Raw genomic sequence first — 13307 nt, 5'->3', positions numbered from 1 at the left:
CCTAGGCAAGACAACAAGCTTGATGGATTTCTCAAAGATGCCTGACAGACCCCCTTAAAAGAAAGTATCACCATGATTAGAGCTGGCACTATTATCGTATAATCGTGTAACCGACAATTATGGGAAATAACCATGAACTTTCTTGAACTCTCCTTTATTTTTTAAGTGTTCCACTCCGCTAGCCAGCACCTCGCCTAAATAGGTGTGCGTTTCTTTCGCCTTTAGATTATTCTGAGAGAAAAAAACCTGTCATAATAGTCTTAATAAATGTATTTTAGGGGGGGGTTAAACTTTATTTTTAAGTAGATATAGTATATTCAATACCATTTTTTTGTTGTTGACATGAAGTGAGTAATGATGGTAATCATTTTACAGCAGAATGGCATGTTTTCTTATTGTTTTATTGAACCTTTATTTAACTAGGCAAGTCATTAAGAATTTTATTTTATTTACAATGACGGCTACCCGTTGGGAGGAGAAACTATTCATTTTCGAGACGGGGTGTGTCACCAAAGCTGTATTGTATACATTAGGTATATCATAGCTAATTTATAAGGATGCATTATGATGCATTTCAAGCAAAACATGTTTTATTATTATTACAATTATGATTAGAACTGTCAACATTTGCATCACACTTAGTCATTACCCTAAATTTCATAATTGTCACACCACTAACCGTGATTGGATACGAGTGTGACATTTGGTTTAATGGTTGAGTTTAATGGTTGTGGTTTTCTCCAAACTATTAGAAACTATTACAGTGGCCGTGGTTACAGTGACCATGGGCCAAAAGCCAAGTTTTCAGATGACCCCTGAGTAGTCACAACACAGACACAACCAATAGATCCATTAATATGGACATTACATTAATCAATCAGAACATATGTTTGTAGGCTTTCTACAGTATGCTAATTAAAGTAGATTAATTCTGTAGTGATTAATGAGAAAATATTCTAAACTCCTTCATAAATTTTCCTTTCATTTACTAAACGACTTGAAAAAAAAAGAATCATTCACTATCATGAATCCATTCCCATGCCAACTGTACCATATTTAAAAAGCTTAAGGGAAACAAGTTTTGAGGAGAGGTAGCTCTTGTGAAATGCATAGAATTTTCCACAAAACTGATGTAAAAATATTTTATAGTATAAATGCAGGGCCGGCCCTAGCCTTTTGGGGGCCCTAAGAGAGATTTGGTTGGGGGCCCCCCACCTCGCTGGCAAAACATTTTAGAAGACCCCCTCTTGACGGCATAGAGATAAGTATTATTAGTATACATTTGTTTTAACGTACATTTCCTGAAATTCTACAAATTTTACCATGGGACATAGATAACATTTAACAATTTTACAACATATTTCATGGAATTCTACTAAGTTTGCCTCAGGGAGGAGAGAAAAAACTTCAGTTTTACAGCATATTTCCTGAAATTCTACACATATTCCATGTTAATATGATATCTGAGTAAGAGTGACTAACACAATCAATGGGGACACCCTAGAAGTCAGGGCCCCTGGGCACGTGCCCTTCATGCCCGATCAGTAATTTCGGCCAGTTTAGATCAATTTTTTTTTTAGCTGACATGGGCTAATTGAGTGACTGTCAGTGACTTACATAAGAGGAAAACTGCTGATTCACAACCGCACCTTGTGTATTACACTATTCTAACAGTAAGTTGAGACCCCGACTGATTTCCTACATGTATTTATTATATTTTTTTTGGTCAAGGGCCCCCTAGCCTAAGAGTGGTCTCAACTCATAACCTCATATCACCTATGCCCAGGGCTGGCCCTGTATAAGTGCATGCCTGGCTGCTCAAACAGCTGTAATCCCTCCCCCCAGCTTGAAATGGCCAGGGTTTTAAAGACATCAAATATACAGTATCAGTCAAGAGTTTGGACACACCTACTCATTCAAGGGTTTTTCTATATTTTTACTATTTTCTACACTGTGGAATAATAGAGAAGCAATCAAAACTATGAAATAACACATATGGAATCATGTAGTACCAAAAAAGTGTTAAACAATATATAGTTTATATTTGAGATTCTTCAAAGTAGCCACCCTTTGCCTTGATGACAGCATTGCACACTCTTGGCATTCTGTCAACCAGCTCCACCTGGAATGTTTTTCAATGGTTTGTAAGTCGCTCTGGATAAGAGCGTCTGCTAAATGACTTAAATGTAAATGTAAATGTCTTGAAGGAGTTCCCACATATGCAGCACTCCATCACTCTTCTTCTTGGTCAAATACCCCTTACACAGCCTGGAGGTGTGTTGGGTCATTGTCCTGTTTAAAATGAGTAGGTGTGTCCAAACTTTTGGCTGATACTGTACATAGAGCAGTGGATCCAATTAATATCTGAACTATCCCATCCCATGCAAGCTTACCACCACATGTAAGCCTTATTAACTTAGTGCCTTTGAACTTTAATGTAATTGCTGATAGTTCAGATTGCTGACATGCCTGCATGACCATCAATTTGATGTACAAGTACCTCTGGTTAATAAAATAAAAATAATGAGTGTTGTAAAATGATTAATAAATACCTTTAATATGATATGATGTAAATCTCCACATATCATTCAGTAGTTTGGATATGCAAAGTCAGTCACACTCAATATAAACTAATTTATGGTAAGGATTGCGGCTGACTGGATAGATCAGTGATTGGAGGAGTAGAGAATGCAGACAGTCAGTCAGAAGCATTACACCCATTGTCCAAGCCAACACAGATAATTTGACTTGGATGAAAGATGGATATGATTCTTTATGCTGACGATACAGATATCTTCAGAACATATCTGCAATGTTTAAAACCTGCATTCAATAGATCTGAACCCCAAAATATTATTCCAATGTTCAAATAAAGTAAGGTTTACTGAGAACTATTGTAGTTTATTATCTCCTTGCCTGTTAGTCATTGTAATTAAATTCAGATTGATTGTCTCCTGGGATATTCTTTCACATTTGCTAAATGTACAACTGTAGGATGAATGAAATAAAGGTTTAGACATGTATTCAATGTGGGATCTTGTTCTAATAAACATGTCAAACAGATGGTAGTTGTACTATTGTTATACTCCTATTACTACTACAACAACTTACTATACAGCTGTAAAGTAGCCTGCCAATAATAACCACAACAACAGTAGCCTAATATTCTGATTAATATCAACAACAAATCACTGGGGAAAAACACTTGATCAAACCCTTATTATAGTAAAGATAATAATGATAATTTATAATAGTAAATAATAACTGAACTCACCGTAAGTCTTACCTTGCTAATGAAGTAAAAACGAAAGCTGCAATTCTTCAAAAATTAAGGAAACAGATATATTTGATCAAAGACGTGGTACCTCAAGTGCAGTGAGCAAAAGGTGAAGTGAACTCCTTGAAAGACAGAACGTTCGTCAAGTGCGCTCTCGACACACTCATATCCTGAAAAGTGTTGAGTATACTGTTGCTGATATGAAGCGGGAGAGAGCGCAAGAGAGAGAGAGAGAGAGAGGGAGAGAGACGGGCGGTTTATCTCCAAGTTAGTGGTGGAGATTTTATTTTCTCCAGTGTCAGACTCGATTATACATTTTATTATAGTTTTAGTAGGCCTACCTGTAATTGGCCGCCCATAGGCTATATAATACTAATATCAGTTGCCTGAAATCATCTGCACAACTTTCCCTGGCGGCAATTTATATTCAATTAAGCCAGGCGCAGAGCCGTCGGCAATACAATAAAAATATTCAACATGCTCATTGTAATCATGCCTTTGAGCAAACATTTCTACGGAACCATTCAGATTGTTTTTAGATAGTTTTGGGTAAAATAAAAACCTAAACCCTATTTGAGCACCGTCCACAGCACCGTGTACTTGAGAATATTTTGTGTTGGCCTATGTATGCGTGATATGATGATGACGCGTTGGATGTTGATGTAATGCCGCGTTCAAGTGCTAGTCGGAACTAGGAAACTTAGAAATGTTCGACTTGCTAACTGGTTGAACGCGGCACGTGAAGACATCAGTCAGGAAGTTCAAGCTTGGTCGCAAATGGGTCTTCCTGTCACGCCCTGACCTTAGAGAACTTTTTATGTCTCTATTTTGGGTTTGGTCAGGGTGTGATTTGGGTGGGCATTCTATGTTCTATTTTCTATGTTTTTCTATTTCTTTGTTTTGGCCGGGTATGGTTCTCAATCGGGGACAGTTGTCTATCGTTGTCTCTGATTGGGAACCATACTTAGGTGGCCCTTTTCCCTCCTTTCTGTGTGGGAAGTTGTCTTTGTTTGTGGCACTATAGCCCTTAAGCTTCACGGTCGTTTTTGTATTGTTTATTGTTTTGTCGGCGTCATTCTAATAAAAAGGGAATATGTACGCTCACCACAAGGAAAAAAATATTGGTCCAGTTCACTCGACAGCCGTGACACTTCCAAATGGACAATGACCCTAAGCATACTTCCAAAGTTGTGGCAAAATGGCTTAAGGACAACAAAGTCAAGGTATTGGAGTGACCATCACAAAGCCCTGAACTCAAGCCTATGGAAAATCTGTGGGTAGAACTGAAAAAGCGTGTGCGAGCAAGGAGGCCTACAAACCTGACTCAATTACACCAGCTCTGTCACGAGGAATGGGCCAAAATTCACCCAACTTATTGTGGGAAGCTTGTGGAAGGCTACCCAAAACGTTTGACAATTTAAAGGCAATGCTACCAAATACTAATCTGACCCACTGGGAATGTGATGAAAGAAATAAAAACTGAAATAAATTATTCTCTCTACTATTATTCTGACATTTCACATTCTTAAAATAAAGTGGTGATCCTAACTGACGTAAGGCAGGGAATTTTTACTAGCATTAAATGTCAGGAATTGTGAAAAACTGAGTTTAAATGGCTAAGGTGTATGTAAACTTCCGACTTCAACTGTAATTCATATCATAGGCCTAAAAGTATTGTAGAGCTCTTTTTATCTGCACACAATATAGCTGGTCAACCCGTACTGTCCCTAGGGGTCTACAGCCCTGCAGCGCCCCATCCCAAGGCACCCCACTCAGCTTTAGGATCTTAGTGAAACATTCCTGATTGGTTTCAGGTGTGTTAGGCTAAGGCCAGAGTGACAACCAACAGTCCAGCAGACCCTCAGGGCCACGACGGAGCAGCCCAGCAGCTAGGGATTGCCTAAATAGTTATCTCTCCTGACACGGGCATGTTTTCAATACAGGGCATGTTTTCTTGGGCATGTTTTGGGCATGTTTTCAATACTGTATTCCATATAAGGGATCCAGACCTTATGAAAGTTGCTCAGTATACCCTTATAAATACTTATTTTCCACCATAATTTACAAATAAATTCATAAAAAGTCCCACAATGTGATTGTCTGGATTTTTTTTCCTCATTTTGTCTGTCATAGTTGAAGTGTACCTATGATGAAAATTACAGGCCTCTCTCATCTTTTTAAGTGGGAGAACTTGCACAATTGGTGGCTGACTAAATACTTTTTTCCCCCACTGTATATGAGAAAACAGAGTAGCAGCAGCGTAAAAAGAGGGGTTGGGGGGGGCACAAAATGCAAATAGTCCGGGTAGCCATTTGATTATCTGTTCAGGAGTCTTATGGCTTGGGGGTAAAAACTGTTGAGAAGCCTTTTTGTCCTAGACTTGGCACTCCGGTACCGCTTGCCATGTGGCAGTAGAGAGAACAGTCTATGAATGGGGTGGCTGAGGTGTTTGACAATTTTTAGGGCCTTCCTCTGACACCGCTTGGTGTAGAGGTCCTGGATGGCAGGCAGCTTAGCCCCAGTGATGTACTGGGCCGTACGCACTACCCTCTGTTGTGCCTTGCAGTCAGAGGCTGAGCAATTGCCGTACCAGGCAGTGATGCAACCAGTCAGGATGCTCTCGATGTTGCAGCTGTAGAACCTTTTGAGGATCTCAGGAGCCATGCCAAATCTTTTCAGTTTCCGGAGGGGGAATAGGCTTTGTCTTCACGACTGTCTTGGTGTGTTTGGACCATTCTAGTTTGTTGTTGATGTGGACACCAAGGAACTTGAAGCTCTCAACCTGCTCCACTACAGCCCCGWCGATGAGAATGGGGGCGTGCTCGGTCCTCCTTTTCCTGTAGTCCACAATAATCTCCTTAGTCTTGGTTACGTTGAGGGAKAGGTTGTTATTCTGGCACCACCCGGCCAGGTCTCTGACCTCCTCCCTATAGGCTGTCTYGTTGTTGTCAGTGATCAGGCCTACCWCTGTTGTGTCGTCTGCAAACGTAATGATGGTGTTGGAGTCGTGCCTGGCAATGCAGTCGTGGGTGAACAGGGAGTACAGGAAGGGACTGAGCACACACCCCTGTGGAGCTCCAGTGTTGAGGATCAGCGTGGCAGATGTGTTGCTACCTACCCTCACCACCTGGGGGCGGCCCGTCAGGAAGTCCAGGATCCAGTTGCAGARGGAGGTGTTTAGTCCCAGGATCCTTAGCTTAGTGATGAGCTTTGAGGGTACTATGGTGTTGAACGCTGAGCTGTAGTCAATGAATAGCATTCTCACATAAGTGTTCCTTTTGTCCAGGTGGGAAAGGGCAGTGTGGAGTGCAATAGAGATTACATCATCTGTGGATCTGTTTGGGCGGTATGCAAATTGGAGTGGGTCTAGCRTTTCTGGGATAAKGGTGTTGATGTGGGCCATTACCAACGTTTCAAAGCACTTCATGGCTACGGACGTGARTGCTATGGGTCTGTAGTCATTTAGGCAGGTTGCCATTGTGTTCTTGGGCACAGGGACTATGGTGGTCTGCTTGAAACATGTTGGTATTACAGACTCAATCAGGGACATGTTGAAAATGTCTGTGAAGACACCTGCCAGTTGGTCAGCACATGCCCGGAGCACACGTCCTGGTAATCCGTCTGGCCCCGCAGTCTTGTGTATGTTGACCTGTTTAACTTCTTTGGGAAAGGGGGGCAGTATTGAGTAGCTTGGATGAATAAGGTGCCCAGAGTAAACTGCTTGTTACCCAGGCCAAGGAGCTATGATATGCATATAAGTAGTAGATTTGGATAGAAACACTCTAAAGTTTCCAAAACTGTTAAAATAATGTCTGTGAGTATAACAGAACTCATATGGCAGGCAAAAACATGACACAAATCCAACCAGGAAGTGGGAAATCTGAGGTTTGGTTTCATTTAAGTGATTGCCTATCCAATATGCTGTGTCTATGGGGCCAGATTGCACTTCCCAAGGCTTCCAGCAGATGTCAACAGTCTTTAGAAAGTTGTTTGAGGCTTCTATTGTGGAAGGGGGTCGAATAAGAGCTGTTTCAACAAGTGSACTAGGCTGAGGCCAATGAGTTGTTTACTGCACGGTCACGCAGGCGCGCCGTTCCTTCTTTTTCCTCTGTAATGAATACTCTATTGTCCGGTTGGAATATTATTGAAGATTTATTATAAAAAGACCCTAAGGATTGATTGTAACATCGTTTGACATGTTTCTACAAACTGTAATGGAACTCTTTTGACTTTTCGGCTGGATTTTGCGCTCGCGCATTGTGCCTTTGGAATAGTGAACTAAATGCGCCAACAAAACGGAGGTATTTGGACATAAATATGGACGTAATCGAACAAAACAAACATTTCTTGTGGAAGTGGGAGTCCTGGGAGTGCATTCCGACGAAGATCAGCAAAGGTAAGTGAAGATTTATAATGCTATTTCTGACTTTTGTTGACTCCACAATTTGGCGGGTATGTATGGCTGTATGGCTTGCTTTGGTGGCTGAATGCTGTACTCAGATTATTGAATATTGTGCTTTTGCCGTAAAGCTTTTTTGAAATCTGACACAGCGGTTGCATTAAGAACAAGTTTATCTTTAATTCTATGTAAAACGTATCTTTTATCAAAGTTTATGATGAGTATTTCTGTTATTTGATGTGGCTCTCTGCAATTTCTCTGGATGTTTTGGAGGCATTTCTGAACATGGCGCCAATGTAAACTGAGGTTTTTGGATATAAATATGAACTTTATCGAACAAAACATACATGTATTGTGTAACATTGAGTCCTGGGAGCGTCATCTGATGAAGATCGTCAAAGGTTAGTGATTAATTTTATCTATATTTCTGCTTTTTGTGACAACTCTCTTTGGTTGGAAAATGGCTGAATGCTTTCTGTGACTAGGCACTGTCCTAACATAATGATATGTTGTGCTTTAGCCATAAAGCCTTTTTGAAATCGGACAGCGTGGTTGGATTAACGAGAAGTGTATCTTTAAAATGGTGTAAAATACTTGTATGTTTGAGGAATTTTAATTATGAGATTTCTGTTGTTTAAATTTGGTGCCCTGCAATTTCACTGGCTGTTGGCGAGGTGGGACGCTAGCGTCCCGAACGATCCCAGAGAGGTTAAAGGTCTTACTCATGTCTGCTATGGAGAGTGTGATCACACAGTCATCCGGAACAGCTGATGCTCTCATGCATGCCTCAGTGTTGCTTGCCTCGAATCGAGCATAGAAGTGATTTAGCTCGTCTGGTAGGATCGTGTCACTGGGCAGCTCGCGGCGGTGCTTCCCTTTGTAGTCTGTAATAGTTTGCAAGCCCTGCCATAAGACGAGCGTTGGAGCCGGTGTAGTATGATTCAATCTTAGCCCTGTATTGACGCTTTGCCTCTTTGATGGTTCGTCGCAGGGCATAGCAGAATTTCTTGTAAGCTTCCAGGATAGAGTTCCGCACCTTGAAAGCGGCAGCTCTACCCTTCAGCTCAGTGCGAATGTTGCCTGTAATCCATGGCTTCTGGTTGGGGTATGTACGTACAGTCACTGTGGGGACGATGTCCTCGATGCACTTATTGATAAAGCCAGTGACTGATATGGTGTACTCCTCAATGCCATCGAAGAATCCCGGAACATGTTCCAGTCTGTGATAGCAAAACAGTCCTGTAGTTTAGCATCTGCTTCATCTGACCACTTTTTAATAGACCGAGTCACTGGTGCTTCCTGCTTTAATTTTTGCTTGTAAGCAGGAATCAGGACGATAGAGTTGTGGTCGGATTTACCAACTGGAGGGCGAGGGAGAGCTTTGTACGCGTCTCTGTGTGTGGAGTACAGGTGATCTAGAATTTTTCCCCCTCTGGTTGCACATTTAACATGTTGATAGATATTTGGTAGAACTGATTTAAGTTTCCCTGCATTAAAGTCTCCGGCCACTAGGAGTGCCGCCTCTGGGGGAGTGGTTTCCTGTTTGCTTATTTCCTTATACAGCTGACTGAGTGCGGTCTTAGTGCCAGCATCTGTCTGGGGTGGTAAATAAACAGCCACTAAAAGTATAGCTGAAAACTCTCTAGGCAAGTAGTGTGGCCTGCAATTTATCACAATGTACTCTACTTCAGGCGAGCAAAATCTAGAGACTTCCTTAGATTTCGTGCACTAACTGTTTCTTACAAATATGCACAGACCGCCCCCCCTCGTCTTACCGGATTGCGCTGTTCTATCTTGCCGGTGCATTGTATGTCCCACTAGCTGAATATCCATGTCGTCATTCAGCCACAATTCCGTGAATCATAGGATATTACAGTTTTTGATGTCCCGTTGGTAGGATATACGTGATCGTACCTCGTCTAGTTTATTGTCCAATGATTGCACGTCGGCGAGTAGTATTGACGGTAACGGCAGCTTTCCCACTCGCCTTTTCCCGGGTCCTGACCAGGCATCCGGCTCTTTGTCCTCTGTACCTGCGTCGCTTCTTCTTGCAAATAACGGGGATGATGCAAATAACGCCCTGTGGCGTGTTTGAAGAATGTCTTGATCGTCATCCTTGTTGTAGAAAACATCTTTGTCTAATCCGAGGTGAGTGATCGCTGTCCTGATATCCAGAAGCTCTTTTTTGCCGTAAGATATGGTTGCAGAAACATTATGTACAAAATAAGTTACATATAACCCGAAAAAAAAACATAATAGCACAATTGGTTGGGTGCCCGTAAAACTGCTGCCATTTCTTCCGGTGCCATTTTCCACTCTACTGGCACTCTAACACCATCTGGTCTCCCATCCAGGGACTGACCAGGACCAACCCTGCTTAGTTTCAGAAGCAAGCCAGCAGTGGGATGCAGGGTGGTATGCTGCTGGTCTCTCCTGTGCTGGTCCTATACGCCAGCCTTTCAGAAGCTTTGCCTTCACACAGCCTGTCCGTACGCTCTGTGATGTCTGTGAGGTCCTAAATCCAGCCAGCTCAAACTGAAAAACAGCCTACCTGACCACTCTGAGGCATCCGCATGATCCTAAAGCACACCGTATCCGAGTTTTGTATCATAGTGCAATAATAAAAATTAGGGGGGGGGGGAAATGCAATTTCAGAAAGTGGGGCGGTGGAGGCATGTCCCCCTCATCTCCAGTGAAAGTTGTGCCCCTGGTAATTTTGGATTTAGCTGATATATGCAGCTTTTACTGTGAATGCAGTCTCCGATAAAGCGGGAACATTGCCTTTAAATTTCAATCACGCTGTAAAGCTGAACTTCTGCGATGTGGATCGAATAGAGTCCTAAGTCACATGAATAAAGGTGTATTTTATCAAATGTTCTATGGCAAGCCAATCCTGGCTCAACTATTGTCAGTCTAGAGATGGGATGGGGTTTAGGGCTAATAGAGTTTCGAAGGCAACATACTGCACTTGCATATTCATGAATTTTACCCTGCAAAACAAGCATGCATACCTGTTTAAGTCTGCCCTGGTCTGCTCTGCTGGTCTGTGAAGTGAAGAAAAATTGCCTGGACAGATGCACTGGGATGTTTTGGCGGATTAAATATGGACGACCAAAGGCCAGGCTGTGACGTTACAGTGCCCTTTGGCTAGAGAGGAGTTTTCTAGTTATCTGTGTCTGTGTCTATTCAGACCTCTCCAACCAACACCATGTTTGAAGAACATGCTGAGGCATTAATACCTCTTCCATAAACACCAGAAGAGGAGAATGGAACAGAACAGGCAAATACTTTGCTTGGTTAGGCTTGGGCAGGTTTTACCTTATTCGATACCTTTGTACAATTAGGAATCCGGTCAGTATGAAAAGTGTATGTAATGCCGTTTCCATTTCTCTTGAACACGTTTTCTGTTTCCATGGGTACCTATTTGAGTGCTGTTTAACTATTGGGTTGTTACAAAGCCATAAACAGGTCATTTCAGGTTGCAAGGGAAAACTCCACAGGAGGCCATCTCCTTTGAATCAATTGATCACATTCATCTCTCTACCTTGAAGGTATTATTGAGCCATGGCTAACCTCTGTGAGGTGCTAATGGTTTTCTCACAGCCCACTCTGTCCATCAATACCCATGGTGTCTTAGAACCATATGGGAAATGCTAGCCTACTCATTGGTGGTGTGTAATCATTTCTGTGGTGTAATAATGCCACTTTCCCCAGTATAACCAGAGGATGCATCAGTAAGGAAGAGTCAAATAATGACGAGTTGAAAGCAAAGCTTTTGCTAACCGTAGCAGGTGTAGTTGACAGGAGCCTGAGGAAGTAGAATAGGACTAAAAAAATTATATTTGTGTAGAACACCTGTTAGCCATGGTGTATTCAGAGAAAGACGATATTCTGAGAACCATCAGTGATAAAAAAAGCAACCCAGTTCACAAACACACCGTTTTAAAGGTCTCCAAGAATACTGTGTGGATAGCTCTGTAAAAGAAAGAAGGAAAGCTGTTCCAATTGTTCTGTTCTGAGAAAACTGGTAGTGGTTCCTCTCTGAATCATGAACCAGTGGATTGGATAATAAGAGCAGCCTGATCACTGTGATGAATGCTATCCACCCCATGTAACCAGGGGCTCAATTTGTAAATGCATTCATTACAACAATCAGCACATCTTATCACCCAAGCATCTCTGCCCATGTCCATTAGAAGAACATACTCTCTGCATCTGTTTTCATGTTATATAACAACGTAGATTGATAATTGAATCATACTAAAAGAGAGGGCTAACTTGACTGTTTAAACATATGTAACTAATGGATCTGTAGTGTTAAGCTGCCACACTTTGTGTTGTGTGAGAGGTAGGCCTAATTATATTTCCAGCTGGCATCTCCTTGTTCTTTGAGAAGTACACTCTAATTTTACATTGTCATTGCCCCAGCATGGATTTCAAGTGTGTCTGTTCATTTTGCTGTCTGTGTGACCAGATCAAAGCACCAGTGTTTATGGATTGAGAGAGAGGCATTTTCTGCTTGCCACCGTTTCCCCAAACCTCTACTCCTTCCTCCCACTCAGAGACAGGCTGACAGTTACATTAGGCAAATGCTGTATACTGCTTTATGCATGGGAGTACCCCTCGGCACCAGCCAACATACACTACATGACAAAAAGTATGTGGACACCTGCTCGTCGAACATCTCATTCCAAAATCATGGGCATTAATATGGAGTTGGTCCCCCCTTTGCTGCTGTAACAGCCTCCACTGTTCTKGGAAGGCTTTCCGCTTGATGTTGGAACATTGGTGCTGGGACTTGCTTCCATCCAGCCACAAGAGCATTAGTGAGTTCAGGTACTGATGTTGGGCGGTTAGGCCTGGCTCACAGTCGGCGTTCCAATTCATCCCGAAGGTGTTCGATGGGATTGAGATCAGGCCTCTGTGCAGGCCAGTCAAGTTCTTCCACATCGATCTTGACAAACCATTTCTGTATGGACCTCGCTTTGTGCATGAGGGCTCCCGAGTGGCGCAGCAGTTTAAGGCATTACTTCTCAGTGCAAAAGGCATCACTACAGTCCCTGGTTTGAATCCAGGCTGAATCACATCTGGCTGTGATTGGGAGTCCCATAGGGCGGCACACAATTGGCCCAGCTTTGTCCGGTTAGGCCTGAGTAGGACGTCACTGTAAATAAGAATTTGTTCTTAACTGACTTGCCTAGTTAAATAAAGGTTCAAATAAAAAGTGTAATTGTCATGCTGCAACAGGAAAGGGCATGCCAAAAAGTTGGAAGCACAGAATAGTTTAGCATGTCATTGTTATAGCTATTGCTATAGTGTTAAGATTTCCCGTCACTGGAACTAAGGGGCCTAGCCCGAACCATGAAAAACAGCCCAGACCATTATTCCTCCTGAGTGTTGGACAGATGATTTTTACGTGCTACTCGCTTCAGCGGTCGCATTCTGTGAGCTTGTGCGGCCTACCACTTCGCGGCTGAGCTGTTGTTGCTCCTAGGCATTTCCACTTCACAATAACAGCACTTACAGTTGAGCGGGGCAGCTCTACCAGGGCAGAAATTTGACAATCTGACTTGTTGGAAAGGTGGCATCCTATGACGGTGCCACGTTGAAAGTCACTAAGCTTTTCAGTAA

Source organism: Salvelinus sp. IW2-2015, linkage group LG20 (assembly GCF_002910315.2).
Source record: "Salvelinus sp. IW2-2015 linkage group LG20, ASM291031v2, whole genome shotgun sequence".
NCBI lineage: Eukaryota > Metazoa > Chordata > Actinopteri > Salmoniformes > Salmonidae > Salvelinus > Salvelinus sp. IW2-2015.
This window is presented reverse-complemented; position numbering follows the sequence as displayed.